At 48.9% G+C, this 18692-nt stretch overlaps 1 pseudogene; it reads right to left on the bottom strand.

Annotated features, from left to right (window-relative positions):
* The window catches only part of LOC102122651 (transcription factor BTF3 pseudogene), a 32525-nt pseudogene continuing 13833 nt past the window's right edge, over window positions 1–18692 (bottom strand).

Raw genomic sequence — 18692 nt, 5'->3', positions numbered from 1 at the left:
TTTTTGTATTTTTAGTAGAGACAGGGTTTCACTATGTTGATCAGGCTGGTCTTGAACTCCTGACCTCAAGTGATCCACCCATCTTGGCCTCCCAAAGTCCTGAGATTACAGGCATGAGCTACTGCACCTGGTTTTTTTGTTTTTTGTTTTTTTTCTTTTTTTCCTAGGCAAAGAACTTTATTAACCTTTGTTTCAAACTTTACTCCCAGGCTTTTTCCAGCTTAATTAGCTGCAAAGAATGAAATAGTGTATAAGCAAAAGATGAAAGCTGCAGTGTCCAAAGGACTTGGGCTTGCAAATTATTAGAGATCTAGATTTTATCAGCTCCATAAACAAAAATTTCTTCAAATGCATTCATAATATAAGATAGCAGCTCCCAGCAACTTCTTCAAGGTTTATCTTCTTCAGAAGTTGGCTCAATTCAGTTTGTCTCATTCTTGGAAGCCTCATCAAAATTCTCCACAAGATCTGGAACTTCATTATATCATCCTCTCCAGTAGCAAGTGGCGCTTTTCCGCCCACAGGTTATTTGTGCAGAGCTTCAGCCAGTCTGCTTAAGCTGGTGAGACTGTCTGCACCAAGCTGGTTTAAGATGCCAGGTGGCATTTCTATCAGCTGCTCTGTCTCAGCAGGGCCTATAATGTTGAAGGTGTTTGCTGCCAGAGATGCCGGAACTTTTGGTTTGTGAAAGTGGATCACTGTTCCTTGGTTTGTACACACATTCACCTCTTCAATACTAGAGGTATTGACCCTAACTTCTTTAAGGAGAACTGAAGATTTTATCATCTGCTGTGGCTGTCCCATGAACCACTTTCTTCTTTTTGCCGGCAGTTCCTTTCCCACCAATGCGCACTTGTACCTGTAATTGGTGGAGTTTTCCCTGGTTCATGATTATTTCTTTCATCTTGTGGGAGGAGATAAGGGGCAGTGCGGGAGTCTAGGGTGGGTGTTCAGGGGGTCTCAGGTGGACCAGCTGAGATTAGGCATACACACGTGGGGATGCCCATTTGTTCATCTTTAAACTGGAGATGGTGATGCCAGCCCCTCAAAGTCATTGCGAGGTGACTCAGATAAGCCACGCAAAGTTCCTGGAAAGCAGTCACTGATGAATAAATGGTGTTTCCTCCCTTGCTTGCCTACAATGAAGACTTGTAAAATATTTGTCCAACCAAGAACATCTTGAATAAGTTAAAGGAGGGAAAAAAATCATATTCAGATGTGAAAGTGATTTATAATTTACCTCCAGGGAAGATCCCAGAAGAGTTCAAAATCACCTGAGTGACACATCGCATTGGAAAAAGTGCCCTGCTTCCCAGGTGACCTCAAAGGACAATGCTCATTTGGAAACATGAACTCCGGCATGTTCTGCTTTTATTTTCAAAAAATGTCATTTCTCTCCACGGTGGCCGCACCTCATAAATGGGGCAGTTTGGCTTTTAGCATCTCTCCATTCTCTGCTCAACCTTGGTAGACTGGCTTGATGATCACCTAAATGGGTCAAAATCAGGCAAAAAGATTAGGAGACATAGAAACGTCTGGAGAGACCATCTACCTCTGAATTTCCCGCTAAGTAAGCATGAACATCCGTATTGAAGAAGCCGCTTTGTATTACTTGCTGCTAAAAATGCCGTAACTGGGCACGGTGGCTCACGTCTGTAATCCCAGCACTTTGGGAGGCCGAGGCAGGAAGATCACGAGATCAGGAGATCGAGACCATCCTGACTAACACGGTGAAACCCCGTCTCTACTAAAAAAATAAAAAATAAATAAAAAATAAATATTAGCTGGGTGTGGTGGCGGGCACATGTAGTCCCAGCTACTCGGGAGTGGGGCCTGGTGGGAAGTATTTGGATCATGAGGGTGGATCCTTCATGAGTGGCTTCATGCCATGGTGATGAGTGAGTTCTTTCAAGAGCTGGTTGTTTAAAAGTGTGTGGCAGGAGAATGGCGTGAACCTGGGGGGCAGCGCTTGCAATGAGCCAAGATTGTGCCACCGCATTCTAGTCTGGGCGACAGAGTGAGACTCCTTCTCAAAAAAAAAAAAAAAAAAAAAAAAAGCACCATAACTGATTTAAACAAAAGAAGGAATTATGCCAGGTTCTCTTGTAGTCAGAAATCAGTTTGAGACCACAAAATGTGTTAAGCGGAAATGGGCTTAAGGAGTCATAGAAAGCACATTGATCCATGCCTGGGTGTGGAGCCCTTGCTAGGCACCAGGTGCTTTCTTTTTTTTTTTTTTTTTTTTTTTGAGATAGAGTCTCACTCTATCACCCAGGCTGGAGTGCAATGGCGCGATCTCGGCTCACTGCGACCTCTGGCTCCTGGGTTCCAGCAATTCTCCCTCCTCAGCCTTCCAAGTAGCTGGGACTACAGGTGCCCACCACCACACCCGACTAATTTTTGTAATTTTAGCAGTGATGAGGTTTCGCCCTGTTGGCCAGTCTGGTCTTGAACTCCTGACCTCAGCTAATTCACCTGCCTCAGCCTCCCAAAGTGCTGGGATTACAGGCACGAGCCACCGAGCCCAGCCCACCAGGTACTATTCTAAACCTGTCATGCACTTGGTCTCTTGCAGACTCCCATGAGCCAGATGTTCTTACTGCTCCCTCCAGAGATGAGGAAACGAAAGCAACAAGAGGCTGACTAAATTACCCCAGGTTTCAGAGCGAGTGTGTGGAACAGCAGGATTTGCAGCCAGGCAGTTGAGCTGTGGGGTTCACCTTCTTTCTCACTACCCCACTGGGCACCTGGTAACAGATGGTTCCCCCCAGAGGCCATCATTTGGGGTACAACCTGCATGAAAGGGTCCACATTCTTCACGTTTGGTCTCATTTCCAGAGGGGAGGAAATGAAGACAGCATGGATGCAAAGAATGATCTGTTCCATGCCTCAAGCGCATCGATATGGTTTGGGTCTGTGTCCCTGTCAGATCTCATGTAAAATTGTAATCCCCAGTGTTGGAAGTGGGGCCTGGTGGGAAGTATTTGGATCATGAAGGCGGATCCTTCATGAATGGCTTAACGCCATTCCCTTGGTGATGAGTGAGTTCTTTCAAGAGCTGGTTGTTTAAAAGTGTGTAGCACCTGCTCCCTCCCCCTCTCTTACTTCCGCTCTGGCCATGTAATGTGCCTGATCCTACTTCACCTTCTACCGTGAGTAAAACTTCCTGAGACTTTGCCAGAAACCAAGCAGATGCCGATGCCATGCTTCTTGTACAGCCTGCAGAACTGTGAGCCAATTAAAACCTCTTCTCTTTATAAATGACCTAGTCTCAGGTATGCCTTTATAGCAATGCAAGATTGGCCTAACACACCCATGTTTTCTCTCTAGCAGTTTTAACAACCTCCTCACACTCTCCAGGTCACCCACTCTGTCCACCCCTTGTTGCTTCCCTGCACTGCGTCTCTGTACTTTGAGATCCTGGCCTTCCTGCTCTCCCTTCCATGCCCAGGCCAGCAGCTCCTCTTCCTATCAAGGGCAAGTCCATGTTGTTTTTACAGATGCTTGCTTCCACTCAGTCTTCTTTTGAGGAAATGTATTCCACTTTCAGACAGAGATATGAGGAAAAATCAAAGTAACCAAACATAGAGAAAACATGTAGTGTGCAAAGCCCCCTACCCCTACTCAATAAACAACTGCTAAAATCATGGTAGCGATGCCTAACTCTTACAAATTCAGTTCAGTTCTATACATTTCAGGCTTACGAACACTTGCAAATATCACAGTTAAGACGTGTTAAACACCTCTTCTTTCATTAAAAAATAAAATCTCACAAATAAATCCACAAATAGTAATAGGTTGAGCGTATGCCCTTCTAAGCACAGTCAAGGCAACCACCTGTGGTCTTTTTCTACGTGACAAAATATAGCTGTCATGCTTTAGTCACAGAATTACAATGCTTTGCTTTCATGACAATAAGCACTGATTAGGTTTTTAACATGTGCCAGGTTCTGTGCTCCCGGGAAACCAAAACTGTGTGTCCAACAGTCCCTGGAAGCTGACGCCATGTTCTGTAAGAAGATGATAGAGTTCCAGCGCAGAATACCTCCTCGCCCTCAAAGCCCTCACAGTGCTTCATCAACAGTGATCTCTGCTGAGCAGAGGCACAAAGAGGCAACGCGACATTTGGTGACAGCAATAGACTAGGACTTGGGATCTCTGCCGCTTGGTGGCCCTTGCAGTTGCTGCTTTGCTTTTTAGGGCACCTTTCTTGCTTGTCCCTGTGGGTAAATGCTGACTTACTCTGCAAAACCGTGCTGAAAAAATGTCTCCTCGATTCCCCAAGACCCAGCAATTTTCTATTTTGCACTGTTCACTGCAGCTCGTGGCTGCCACATTGATTGAGTAATCATCCATTTGCAACTTTAAAAGGAAGAGAACTCACTCTATTCATCCTTGGAATCCTCATCTCCCCACGCTGTCCCTCAGCACTCATAACACTGTGGCTGGCAAAGGAAGCCGGTGGAAGCCGGATGAATAAAACATGGGTGAGTGGCAGAATGTACACCACTGGTGAAGGGGGTTCACTCCCTCAAGGATGTCACTTTGTTCACAGACATCCCCAACTTTGGCCTCCTCTTCACGTCTTCCCTCCCCATCCCAACTGTAAAAAGACGTAAAGATGGCGTCCTAGTCCTTTTTCTATTGTTTATAACAGAATACTGGAGACTGGGTGATTTAGAAGAAATGAAATGTCTTTCTTACAGTTCTGGAGGCTGGGAAGTCCAGGGTCAAGGGGCTGCATTTGGGGAGAGCCTTCCTGCTGGTATGGACACTACAGAGTCTCATGACAGCACAGGGCATCTTGTGGGGAGGGGGCTGAGTGGGCAGGCACAGGCCTCTCTTCCTGTCCTAAAGCCAGCCGCTCCCAAGACAACGCTTTAGTTCATTAATCCGTTAATCTGTGAATGGACCCAATCACCTCTCTTTTTCTTTCTTTTTTTTTTTTTTCTTTTTTTTTGAGACAGAGTCTCACTCTGTCACCCAGGCTGGGGTGCAGTGGCGAGATCTCAGCTCACTGCAAGCTCCATCTCCCGGGTTCAAGCTGTTCTCCTGCCTCAGTCTCCCGAGTAGCTGGGACTACAGGCACCCGCCACCATGCCCAGCTAATTTTTTGTATTTTTAGTAGAGACGGGGTTTCACCATGTTAGCCAGGATGGTCTCGATCTCCTGACCTTGTGATCCACCCGCCTCGGCCTCCCAAAGTGCTGGGATTCCAGGCGTGAGCCACCGCGCCCCGCCAACCCAGTCACCTCTTAAGGGTCCTACCTCTCCATCCTGCCACACTGGGGCTTGAATTTCCACAAGAGTTTGGGAGGGAGCAAACATTCAAACCCTAAGTATGGAAAGAGTCTCATCCATGATACAACAACCTTCCTTGAACATTCCTTCCCAGCCATCTAAAGCCTTTTGAAAACTGGCTGCTTGGTTTTCATGAGGCCAGAAAATTTTGTAAAAGCCAACTGTGGTTCTAAGAAAAGATTTTGCTGAGTGAAGTGAAACTCCTCTCATCGCTGCCTGCAGACTGAGGGCAACTTCCCCAGTGTGGCCTCTAGAGAGGAGGGGGAGCCCCAGCTGAGCCTGGGTGGTGAGGAGTGGGAGTCAGGGGGCACTGAGGGTCTTGCTCTACTTGTGAAGGAATGAGCATAAAGAAGGCCTAGCCCAGGAGCCCACGGCTTACAGAGAGAGAGAACAGCCAGCGTCCTATCTCTGCAGCTGCTTTTCCCTCTGCTGTGAAGCTCTTAACCCACAGATACTCAGCTCACCCTGAATGGAAAACACTAGCCAAATGCCACCTCCTCCAGGAAGTCTTCTGGGGTTCTTCTGGCCAGAATTAACCCCCTCTCCATTATTCTCCCTTGTCATGGCCCTATTCTACCCAGGGACATTGCTGTGTTTGTTAGCCTGATGATAAACCCTAGAGATCGGTGACTGTATCTTAATCTTTTTGTTCCCTCCACCCTATCTGTACTTATTCTTCCTCTCCTTTCTCTTTCTCTCTTTCTGTCTCTGCATTTTTCTCTCCATCTCTCCATCTCTCTCACTGTATATCTCTCTGTCTCCCTCACCCTCCATCTTTCCATCTCTTTCTCTCTGTTTCCCTCTGTGTCTCTCTCTCACTCCTCCCTGTCTCTCACATGCCTTCACATTCTGTTTTTCTCTCCCTCTTCCTCTCTCTCGCACACGCAGAAACACACACACACGCACACACACACACTCAGCACAGTGCTGGTCCTGAGAACCTTTCAAAAGAGCCTGTTGAGTAGCTCTCAGAGAATCTCTCCACTTCCACAAAGAAAGGGTGACTAATTCCTTCCAGTGCTTGATAGGGAGAAGTGAGTTTTCAAATCTGTCTGAAACACGAAAACTGAACTCAAGCCACACCAGTCCAGACCCTTTGGTGGCCCAAGAAAATACTCACCCACTTTGACACCGCTCCTGGATTTTCCAGTTCCCTTGCATTTTAGAAAGCAGAGTAGCTGCCCCCACTCCTGGGTGCCTTGCTTCGTGCCCATATCATCCTCTTACAATAAAGCTTCTGAGACTCTGTGCAACATAATGTTGCAGAGATGCCATGGAGAACCATGAATTTACAAGTGAGGAAACGAAGGCCCTGAGGACAAGGTGCTGGCCCCCAGTGTCACAGCCCGCTGGTGTCAGGACTCGGGCTCAGGCCTCTGGCTCCGAAGAGCGTTCCCCTTATGGTGGGTGACAGGTCCCCCGACAGTGACTTCTGCTTGGTTTTCCTTTTTTTTTTTTTTTTTTAGATGGAGTCTTACCCTGCCACCCAGGCTGGAGTGCAATGTGGCAATCTCATCTCACTGCAACCTCCACCTCCCGATTCTCCTGCCTCAGCCTCCTGAGTAACTGGGATTACAGACATGTGCCACCATACCTGGCTAATTCTTGAATTTTTAGTGGAGACAGGGTTCACTATGTTGGCCAGGCTGTTCTTGAACTCCTGACCTCAGGTGATCTGCCCACCTCGGCCTCCCGAAGTGCTGGGATTACAGGCATGAGCCACCGCGCCCAGCCTGGTTTTCCATTTAAAAAGAATTAAAGGTTTCATGTCTTATGGTACTGCCGACTCTTAAGATTCAACTAACAAGGAGGAGAAAAAGAAATTTGAACAGGGGAGGCACCAGATCCCTTCACAAACCGTGACCTTCCTGTAGGCTGGCCGCAGGGGCTGCCTGACCACACCTCACCTGCAGCCATGCCTGGCGCGCTTACTTACTGCAATGTGGGACAGTTTCCTGACCTTGGGGGAGGCCATGGGGATGGGCGGCCACGGTGGGGTGGGATGCCCTGGCCTTGCTCTGCGAGACAGCCCTGCTCCCTGCCTCCTTCCTGCACCTGGGGTGAGAGATGATAAACTTGACAAGGCCCCAGCGAGTGGTTGCAGTTCCAGGCAGTGTGGCGCCCTAGTGGAAATACATGGGGAAAAGCAGGGCCAAGCCCCCAAGCATGAGGGCAGAAAGGGTCAGGGAGGGACCAGGAAAGAAGCATTACCGCACTGCCGCTGCCAGGAATCAGAACACTTGAGCCTTTTAAAATAGTGAGTGGCAGGGTTGGAGCATTTCCCCTGGGTGTGAATGAATAACTAACCCAGGGATTACAACGCTTGGCTTCCTTGCTCTCCCCTCTGGGCCTGGAATGGCTCCTGCCTCAGTTTACTCATCTGAAAACTACCTAACGAGGTGCATCCTCAGCCCAGGGGTGGGAAAGGATGAGTGAGCAGAGGTCAGGGGGATGGCCCAGGTGGCTGGCTGCATTCTCTGCCATCCGCCCTCCTGCCCTCCTTCTGGCCACGTCACCTCTCCTCCCTCTCCTTGAATCAGATTGACCCAATCATAGCCGGATCATCCAACTTCCACCCCGCAGGCATCTCCCAGGACACACTGGGTGGAGGATGACTGTGCTACCTCTCCTCACCAAAACTCTCTCCCTTCTATGAGCACCTCCCTGCTGGGACTAGCCCTGCCTCTCAGGTCACCAGCTGCTGCACCAGCCCTTGTGCGTGCCGGGAGACAACACCATCACTCAGCTCATCACAATCTCTTCTTGCCCCCTCAGTGTCGTTCTTGGCTTCCACAAGGGTGCTGGGCTCCTGACATCAGCACCCAGCTCCTTCAGACACACCCCCCTGCCATCTGTTTGAATCAGGGGCCAATACAGAGAGGCAACCTGGAGTCCTCAGGGTCCCCGCGAGCTGGGGACAGAGTGGTCATCATTACTTACATGGTCAAGATGTTCTCTTTGTCCTTGGTCATGTGCTTGTTCTTTGCTGGAGGGAAAAAATTGATGGATGTTATTCTTTAATAAAAGTTTAAAGAAAAAAGAGTGGAGGGAGTGCTGAGGAGCTAGGGAAGAGGATGGTGTACAAATTGGGAGAGAGGGGAGGTGAGGGAACACCTGCTCAGAGGCAGCAGCCCTTTTGAGGCCATGCAGTGACACCTGGAACTTGAGGTGAGCCACAGCATGATGGGCCGATTCCCGTCCAAGGCACCACCACGGAGGCTCCCTGTGGGATCTGAAGAGTGAGGAAGGTGAGGACAGCCACCAACCGAGACAGCGTGACCAAGCTGGGTTCTCTGACCCAGCCTTTTCACGTGCCTAGTGTGGCATCAGCAAACAAAAAGGAACTGTGAGCACTGCCCTTGTCCCCCGCTGAGCCCTGGAGAAGCCCTGCAGTCCTGCTCTGTCGGATGAGGCTTTGTCACAGAGGAAGCATCACGTTCGTCATTGCTAATGATGAACAGGTGACAGGGCACTGCCAAGTGCTGAACCTCATGAGGGCACAAGCAAGCCACCCACCAGGAATTAAAGCGGGTCACGGGGTTTACTCAGAACAAGCCAGGTGCCTTTCAAGCAGGGACTGTGTAATCCTCGCCATAGCCAATCAGGTCTATGTTGGAGCCTCATTTGCAGATACAAACACTGAGGCCCAGAGAGGCTGTCATACACCACAGTTGCACAGCAGCTGGGGGAGCCGGGATTTGAACCCAAGACTCCAAAGCCCCTTCTCCTTGCCTTGCCCAAGCTGCCCTCTCATGAGATCAGCAGGCAGTCTTGCTATCATTGAGCATCTAAAGCTGTCGCCAGAGGAAGGTGGAAAGGTAAAGACACACTGCTTCTCCTCACAGTCCAGCAAGTCCCTGCCTGACTCCTGCCCTGCCTCAGGGGAAGGAAACACAAAAAGGGCAGATCCTTTCCTGGTGCTGGACACACCCCGTGACGTGTCCCAGGGGTATGTGGATGCTTCTGTCCTGAGTGAGCCATCAAGGCCGGGCGAGAACCAAGCGTCTTGCGGTGCTGAGACACACCTGGGGCCAGGCTACTCCTTCTGGGAGGAAGAAAGATGTGGCGAGATGAGTAATGAGGCCAGGCAGGGAGGAACCTGGTTGGTTTCAGTGAACGCAGGTTGGGAAAGCACCCAGCTACTTTCTGTTCAGGGCACCACTATGCGAGGAGGGCTCCTCTCTTCACGGTTCTGTTTCATCGCGATATCTGTCCTGATACGTCCAAGTGCTGTCTATGACCCTTCTGCAACCTCAGTGCCTCAGAAGTGGCTAGCGGTCCTTGATTTGGCCATAATGTCCTGCAGATTGGACCTTATTTCCATCTCCTCAGAAGCTTTTTGGAAACAAGAAAGGCCATTTGAGAGTGCAGGGGTAAGAGGGCCCCAGGACAGCCTGAGGCTGATGCCAAGCTGATGGGGCCAATCTAGCCCACAGGAGCCTAAGAAGGAATATGGCTGACTTCCTGCTCCAAGAGTATGGGAGGGGAAGAGGAGGCAGAAGATAGAAAAGGGGGAGACAGTGTCTGCCTGGCGGGGTTTTAGGGCAAGGTGCAGGAGGAGGATAGGGTGCAGGCCAAGGCTAGCATGACGCCAGCGCAGCCCTGGCTGGACAGAGGTGCTGCTGCCGGCAAGAACCCACCCTCATACTCATCCTCATCTGTTGCCTATTAAAGACTCCATGGTTTCCACAGAAACAAAACGAGTCCCATCTGCAGGTGGGGCGGTCCTCTTGTCCCTCTTTCTGCCTCACCCTTGTTTCTCACTGCCTGTCTCCTCCCTCTCCCTTGTTCCTTTGCATCTCTGTCTTCCCCCTGAACCTCTTCAACACCACTATTCCCTTATCTCCACTCTCTTTCCTCCCCCTCCCATCCTGCTCATGCCCACTAGAAATGGGAGCACACATTGTGCACACTCTGCAGTGCCCACTCAGGCACTCCCAACCCTGGCAGCTGTGGCATAAGCTGCCAATTGGCCCCAATACCCTATTTTACCATTCTGCCAATTTTCAGCTATGCATGAGATCACTCAGAATATTGCCTTCACTTTACTTCTAGGTGTGGCACTAGGATTAAGTCTGGGCCAATGAAAAGTCAGCAGGTGTGTTGTGTGCAACTTTCTTTTTTATTTTAGAGATGAGATCTCACGATGTTGCCCAGGCAGGACTCAAACTCCTGACTCAAGCAATCCTTCCACCTCAGCCTCCCTAGAAGCAGAGACAACAGGCCGGTGCCACCATGCCCAGCATAGTGTCCAACTTTTTAGAAGTGATCACAGATAAAGGCAATGTGCCTCAATCATTCCTTTCCACCGACCTTGTTAGCAGGAATGTGGACATGATGGCTGGAGCTCATGCAACCACTTTGGCATATGAAGTATATGTCTGAGCCAGTGTATCTACTTCCCAGGATCTGCTCAAGTGTGGTTTCTCTGCTCAGTACCACCATTAAACTTCTGAGAGGATCACCTGACATCACCACCTTCTAGCAGACCATGAAGGAGTTTTTATTTTTTTAAAATTAGGTTCATTGAGTTTCACATCATCTTGTGGCAGAGATTACGGTGCCATGACATTTCACCTGCCTGGTCAGGCTGGGCCCATGGTGGCGGATGTTCCTGACTTCACATGTTGCTTGCAGGCACAACCCAACAGCACATTGCTTCATGCCTCACGTCACATGCCTCCCACCTCCTGCCTCAGGGCTTCCCTGTTACTGTGAAGAGCAAGATACCCTGGGATCTACTCATTCTGGTAGACACGTGGCCTTTCCAGACCAGGCCTGTTGGGCTGTAGACTGAGATGGGCAGGTGGAGAGTCCCCCTGACTCACGCCCACTCACTGGCTGGCCCCAGGTCCTGTGTTCACAGTGCAGATGCTTCTGCTGCTGTTTCAGGAGCTGCTTTTCCCTGCTAGGAGATGCTGCTTTTCCCTGCTAGGAGATGCTGCTTTTCCCTGCTAGGAGATGCCAGCTGCTGCCACCTGGAAGTGTGGAGCCCTGCTGCCCCGTGAAGCCAACTTTAACTAGTGGGGGACATGACCAGGCAGAGAAATTTTTCTCCCTTCTTCTCATATTTATTATTCCAAGCCCAGTGGGCCTTTCTAGAGACACTCTGTGAAACTAAACAATTAGCTGCTTTTGTTGAAAGCTGGGGCCAGCCTCGTAAAACACCCCTTTGTATTCTACTCCTTCCTTCTCGGCCTCACCTCTTTGCCCCTTCCTCTTGCTTCCTGGAGTTGCATTCCTCAAGAAAGTATTGGTGCATTAGCTTTGGCCTCAAGCTCTGGTTTTTAGAGAACCCAAACCAAGACAGGGAGACACATGGAGGATGGCAAAGAAGAGATGCGGAAGGAGCTGGGGTCCTAAGAATTGTGGCGTTGCCAAACCCCTCCTGGACTGGGGGCTTCTTGGCCTTTCACCTGGGGGAGAAACAAATGTCTTTTTCATATTTAAGCTACAGCTATTCAGGACTTTCTCTTACCTGTAACCTTTTCCTAATAAATGCAGCTGCACAGGCCGGGCTTGGTGGCTCACGCCTGTTATCCCAGCACTTTGAGAGGCTGAGGTGGGCAGATCACATGAGGTCAGTAGTTCAAGAACAGCCTGGCCAATATGGAGAAACCCCATCTCTACCAAAAATACAAAAATTAGCCAGACATCATGGCATGCATCTATAATCCCAGCTACTTGGGAGGCTGAGGCAGGAGAATCGCTTGAACCCAGTAAGTGGAGGTTGCAGTGAGCCGAGATTGCACCAGTCCTCTCCAGCCTGGGCAACAGAGTAAGACTTTATCTCAGAAAAAAAAATGCAGTTGCACATCCAAATCACCTCTGGGTTGCAATTCCCTGGACAGCACCAGCCCATTATTAAAATACTCTTTCTCCTTCATTCCCATTTCACTTTCACTGGCATTGCCTTATTTTGATCCATGCGACATTCCTACAAGGCAGGTTGGACAGATGTAATTATTCCTTTCCATTCACCACCCCTTCCTACCCAACTCCCTGCTTAAAGGTTAAGGAAATGAAATCTCTTTAAGGTTATATGATTTCCCTAAGGGCAAGTGCTAATGAGAGAAAATCCCTGGTCTCCTCGGCCATTAGGCCAGACTGCACCACCATTTCTCCCCGACCCTTCACAGGCCACGCAGTTTGGAAGTCACCAGATTTTCAGTTCTCCTCCCAGGCACACCGTGGGATTGCCTTTTCTGATGTCTTGAGGTTAGAAGTGGCCAAAAGGCAATGCACACAGCAATGTTGTGTCTAGGTGGAAGCTCCAGAGAGCAGTGATGACTCATCCAGCGTGTCTTCCTCTATCCTGGGGACAGCAGAACTAAGGATGGTGCCTGCTTGGCCACTGGTTCCTGAAATGAGGCCAATGTGAAGAAGGGCATCGCCCCAACCGTAATGGACATATAATGAGAAAGAGAACTAAGTAGGGCTGGGGGATGTTTGTTTATGCACCATAACCCAGCCCCTCCTGCCGTGACTAGACATGCACTAAATAGGTCCCGTTCTGGGATTGTAGCTCATTTTCATTTGTTTTTAAAGGGGACAAATCTAAGCCAGTTTTATTAAAATATCAAAGATCTTCTCAAATTCCGACAGCCCTGAGAGGGTCAGGAAGGGTGTGCCGGTGTTAGTTGAAGCATTCGCAGCAAGGATTCTGAAAAGCCTTCGAGATTAAAGCCAAGGGATGTGCTTTTGTTTCAGAGCTCACAGGCCTGTACTCAAAAGAGTAGCTTCCAGGTTTCTGTTATCAAATGGAACTTTTCCACAGCCCTGACACAGATTAGACATTCTTGCTAAGAAAATTGGTTTTTGTTTTTAAAGGAAAGCTTTTATCTAACATGTAAGGCATTTATCATTTCATACGTAGGAAGAGACAAGTGTCCCAACAAAGGTGATTTGCCCGCTTGTTCTCCCTCCAGCTCTAGGAAGAAACCCCTCCAGTGAATTCCATCAGCTCCTAGGCCTTCTGTCCCTGGGTGCAGAGAGCTGGTAAACACTACGTTGAACAAATTGGGGAGAAATAAATCCATTCCCCCTTAAAATCCCTGAGCCTCTCTGGAAGCCACAGTTCTTGGGGGAGGGGTGGGTTGATTCCCTCTGCAGTGACTCTGGATGCATCTCAGAATGGAAAGAGAGAATTTGCCTCTCTGGGAGGCAGAATAGCCCCAACACAAGGCTCCCCGTTATTTGTGGAAGCATGGCAAGATCAAGGCTATGTTTCCCGCCCAAACCCAGGAGAATTAAACACTTCAAAAACGACATGAAATTCTCACTGGAAGCTGTGAGCTCTTTGCTTAGGCAAAGGAGACTCATGGATCTTTTGAGCTTGTAATCTTTGTGAACTCTTCAGGCACTGCAGTTCTGTTCCGAGCTAATATATTGCCCTTGTCCAGATCTTGCAGGGGGTTCTCCTCCTGCCCAGTCCCCGGGAGCAACCTTCCCATTGTCAACATCCCTCCTGCCACACTTGATCTTTGCAGTCCTTCAAAGTTACTCTAAGCCCAGCCCATCTCCTATGCAACTTCAAGCCACTTGCTCCCTTTTGGACTCGTAATTTTACCATTTCAAGCTAGTAATGGAATCCCTAAAACTTAATTATGTACTTAATCGTTCCAATGCGCTGTGTCTTTACCCAGCTTCACTGTAAACTGCACAGAGCAGGCATCACACCACATTTTCTTGGATTGCCATCCTGCTCTTTCCACGGGGATTGTGCTGAGGGTGCATTAGTCCCTCAACAAACACTCTGTCTGTTTCATTTCGCTTGAGGGCTGAACCCAGGCTGTTTTCTCCTTTTCATGTTTTAAAATAGATTGTGAAAGTCAAAGCACTGACAACTGCCACCACTGGGGCACAAATAGGCCTCCGTGTCCCACCTGGCCAGGTGACAAGCTAGACAAAGTCCACCATGAAGTCCACGGTCACGTTTTCTTTGTAACTAACTGAAAAGTGCTTCATGGGGAGGGACTCTGAGACTTTTCTTTCTTTCTTTCTTTCTTTCTTTCTTTCTTTCTTTCTTTCTTTCTTTCTTTCTTTCTTTCTTTCTTTCTTTCTTTCTTTCTTTCTTTCTGTTGTGTGTGTGTGTGTGTGTGTGTGTGTGCTTTTCTTTTTTAAGAAACAGGATCTTACTCTGACACCCAGGCTAGAGTGCAATGGTGTGATCATGGCTCACTGCAGCCTTGGACTCCTGGGCTCAAACCATCCTCCTGCCTCAGCTTCCCAAGTAGCTGAGACTACAGGCCGTCTCCACCATACCTAGCTAGCAAGATATTTTTTAATCCCTAGAGTCCAGTGTCTTTCTCTCATGTGCAGGTTGCATCTTCTACAGATTCTCTTGAAACTCTTCCAACCTCGTTTGACCTGCTTTACTTTAACTAAATGTGTTTTGTTCTGTCTGCTGAAAGGATGGGAAGTGGGGTGGAATAGCCCAGGATTGATGGACACCTGGTTGCTGGTCCTGTCTTAACCTCTCTGAGCCTTAGATCCCAGATCTGCAAAATGGGTACTAAACAGGAACTGAGTGAACTGTGAAGTCCTTCCAGCTTTGTGGTTGCACAATTTGGAAAGCACAAATTGTGACTGGAAGCACAAATTGCGATTGCACGATTTGGGCCTCCTCCACTTCTGTCTGAAGGTCCCTGTGTCTGTATTATAACTGGCTATTTGGAACAGTCCTTCACTTTATTAATGGGGTGGGTAGTTTGGGGAAAGAGGTGTCTCCTGGAGTCCTCCAGGCACAATGAGGGGGGAAGAAAGTAGCAGCTTTAGTTTTCTCTGGTGAACAGGGACCACCTACCTCAGAGTGTTCACAAGTGGGCGCCTGCCCCATCTCGTTGCATCAGCTCTTTGGGGAAAGATTTTTATGCTTTTGGAAGTTCATGAGCACATAGAAATGATCATAATTTTCACTGCAAGAGAAGGGGTTTCCACTTAACTCCTTCTTCATCTGCTTGGTAAATTAAAACACACACTCATAGAGAGACAAAGTAGATTAGTGACTGCTTATGGCTGGCAGGGGGAGGGGTGAGGCGGTAGGAGAGGGATAGCTTAAAAGGGCTTCTGATGTTCTACAACTGACTGTGGTGATGGTTGCACATATCTGCGAATGCATTAGAAATCATTGGCTTGTAGATTTTATTTATGTATTTAAATATTTATTGAGATGGAGTCTCACTCTGTTGCCCAGGCTGGAGTGCAGTGGTGCCATCTGGGCTCACTGCAACTTCCGTTTCCCAAGTTCAAGTGATTCTCCTGCCTCAGCCTCCTGAGTAGCTAGAATTACAGGTGAGTACCACCACGCCTGGCTAAGTTTTTATTTTTATTAGAGACAGGGTTTCACCATGTCGGCTAGGCTGATCTTGAACCCCTGACCTCAAGTGATCCACCCTCCTCGGCCTCCCAAAGTGCTGGGATTACAGGCGTGAGCCACCACACCCAGCCTGGACTTTAAATTGACCAATTGTGTGGTGCATAAATTACATCTCACACAAACACACACAACACATGTTGGCAAGGAAGCACCATAAGAGGACCCTGATTCTCCCTGGGCTGATGGTAGGGTCTAGAAAATAGACCATCCGCATGTGGTCCTAGGTGAGGTCAGGAGAGGTTTAAGGTGGTCAGAGAGCAGGGAGAGCCCTGCAGCAGGAGAAGTGACAGGTACAAGGACAGGAGGATAGGAGGGGCCTCATGAGGAAGGAAGGGCAGAGGCCTGGTTGGGCAGGTGCACCTCTATTGGTTGATCTCAGGGTCTTAAGGGCAGATTACCAGCCAGGTTATCTCTTTCCAGGCTGGGGTGTGCAGAGATTCCTGATAAGGAAGGACCTGGGGCTAGGCTGCCGGCTCCTAGCACGGGGTTCTTGCCTACCACCTGTCTCTCCCACCAGCACCAGAAGTGCCGGGGGCAGGGGCAGGTGGGGGGGCGGTGGGCAGGGAATCTCAAGGCTTCTGGGAAGGGAAAAGTACGTCTTCCTCCAAAAATTTTAGGTAGATAAATAGAGCTTTACTGATTCCAAGAGATAGTATAGTGAGATGATTGCAAAGCATTTAAAAAAAAATCATGATTTGGATCTTAATTTGGCAGACTCCTAGCTGTGTGACATTGGACAGGTAAGTTATGTCTAGACTTCACTTTCCTCATCTATAAAATGGGGACAGAGATTACGCCTTCTTCATTGGCTAGTTGTGGAGGTTCGATGAGAATATGAACTGGAAACACTTAGTAGAACACCTGTTACCTAGTAAATCCTCAGTGAATGTTAGGTGGTGTTGGTCTTTATCTTTATCTTATAAGGATGATGATGAACTCATGAAACATATGAGGAAACTGAGAGCCCAGAGTGGAAGCCAGGACTGTACCTGGGAAAGCCGAAGTGTTCGCCTAGACTGAGTCGGAAAAGCTCCTCCAACCTGACTTGATCCTGGGTGCAGAGAATGCTGGAAGCCTGACACAATCACAGCCTGAAGGGAGCAAATGAAAAGAAATCCTCTGAATGAAATGTGGGGTCTCACTTCACAGCACCCACCCTCTGCAAAAGGGAGATGTTTCCACGGCTGCTGATCCTGGATCCGGAGGCAGCACTCCCTCCACGAGGGACACTCGGGCATTGTCAACTCAAGCATCCCTTTGTTTTCCATTCTCCACTCAGACTTTCCTGATGACTAACCAGGGATCAATATAAATCACATCATTGTGATCTGGGGTCTTTTCCTGCTAAGGAAAAGTGGAAAGTGTAAGGAAAAGACATTGGTTTGAAAACAGAAAGCAAAATTACTCCCTACAAAAGTTACCTGGAGCTATTAGGAAAACAAGGAAGAGGCTCCTGGTGATTTGGAAGCTGGGCCAAGGTCTAGGATGCAATTGATGTCAATGGGCCCTTCGCAGGTAGAGGGACAGGTGAGGTCATAGTCTGACGTCTATTCTTAGAGGACTCCTCCCTGGAAATGACTCTCTTTCTCTGGACTCATTTCCTCTCAGGGCTTTGTTCCAGCAAGGGTTTCTTTTGAAATAGGAGAATCCCAGGTGGCACAGGATGGGATGGGGCCTCAGCAGGAGCAGTTGCTGCAACTGCGAAAGAGGAGGAGGAGGAGGAGGGGGAGGAGGAGGAGGAGGGGAGGGGGAGGAGGGGGAGGAGGAGGAGGGGGAGGAGGAGGATGAGGGGAGGGGGAGGAGGGGAGGAGGGGGAGGAGGAGGAGGGGGAAGGGTAGGAGGAGGAGGGGGAAGGGTAGGAGGAGGAGGGGGAGGAGGAGGGGGAGGAGGAGGGGGAGGAGGAGGAGGGGGAGGAGGAGGGGGAGGAGGAGGGGGAGGAGGAAGAGGAGGAGGGGGAGGAGGAGGAGGAGAGGGAAGAGGCAGTACTTCCAGCTTCCAGGGAAAACCTCTGTGCTTGCTGCCTTATCACCGTGACTGGGTAAGCCCAGGGATCCAGGAACGAAGGAAGGGGGTGGGAGGTGGCCAGGACAATAGCTCAGTTGTTGTCCAAGGCACGCCCTCATCACCTTCGTCATTTCTCCTTTTGAGCCAGAAATCCACCCTCAGACACACACACAAAGCTGTCATTAACAGAAGCCTCACGTGTACCCCGGAAAGCAAAACTGGGCACTCGGCTTCAAAGGAACCGGCTTCTTCCTTCACCAGAGTTCATCACTAAACGGTTGTCTGGCATTTTGTGTTTTCAAATGTCCACACTTTATGTGTCCAACTGATTCTCCCTTTATCAGCAGCAGCCAGGACCACAGCTGAACTGTTTGTGAGTTGGTGGTTTATAAAATCAATGCTAAGTCTTTGCTAGTCTTTCTCTAACACATACTCATTTGTACTTACTCATCTCAGAAGTAAAAGAAGAAACACAACATACAAAAGGCAGAATGGTGCTTTTCTAGGTCAATATGTGTTTGAGGACTTTTCTAGCTAACTGACATAAACTCGACAGATGACAAGCAAGAATATCCATCCCATAATGAGGCTTCCGGCACTGGCTTAATAAAGTACATCCAGAAAACAAGGCTCTAAATTACTTGAGAAGTGTTTTAACTGTTTTTGCATCTTTTCTCTTTTTTCTTTCTCTTATTTTAAAAAAATTATTCTTAGAGGTAGAGTCTCAATACATTTCCTAGGCTGGTCTCAAACTCCTGGTCAGGCAATCTTCCTGCCTCAGTCTCCCAGGTAGCTGGGATTATAGACATGAACCACTGTGCTGTTTTTGCATCTTAAAGGCAGAGGTCCGAGGGAGCGGTGGATCCCAGTCCTGTGGGTTCATCTGCTCTAAGAAGTCAATAAATCAAGGGAAATGTCAAAGGGCAATTACACATATGGGCTTTGACGCCAGGCCAACCAGCTTCAATCCAGGTCTGAATGAGAACTGAGCCTCTCCGAGCCTGTTTCT

This window comes from Macaca fascicularis, chromosome 4, assembly GCF_037993035.2.
Source record: "Macaca fascicularis isolate 582-1 chromosome 4, T2T-MFA8v1.1".
In the NCBI taxonomy this organism is placed as follows: domain Eukaryota; kingdom Metazoa; phylum Chordata; class Mammalia; order Primates; family Cercopithecidae; genus Macaca; species Macaca fascicularis.
The sequence above is the reverse complement of the archived record's forward strand: the minus strand, read 5'-3'. Positions and strand labels throughout refer to the sequence as shown.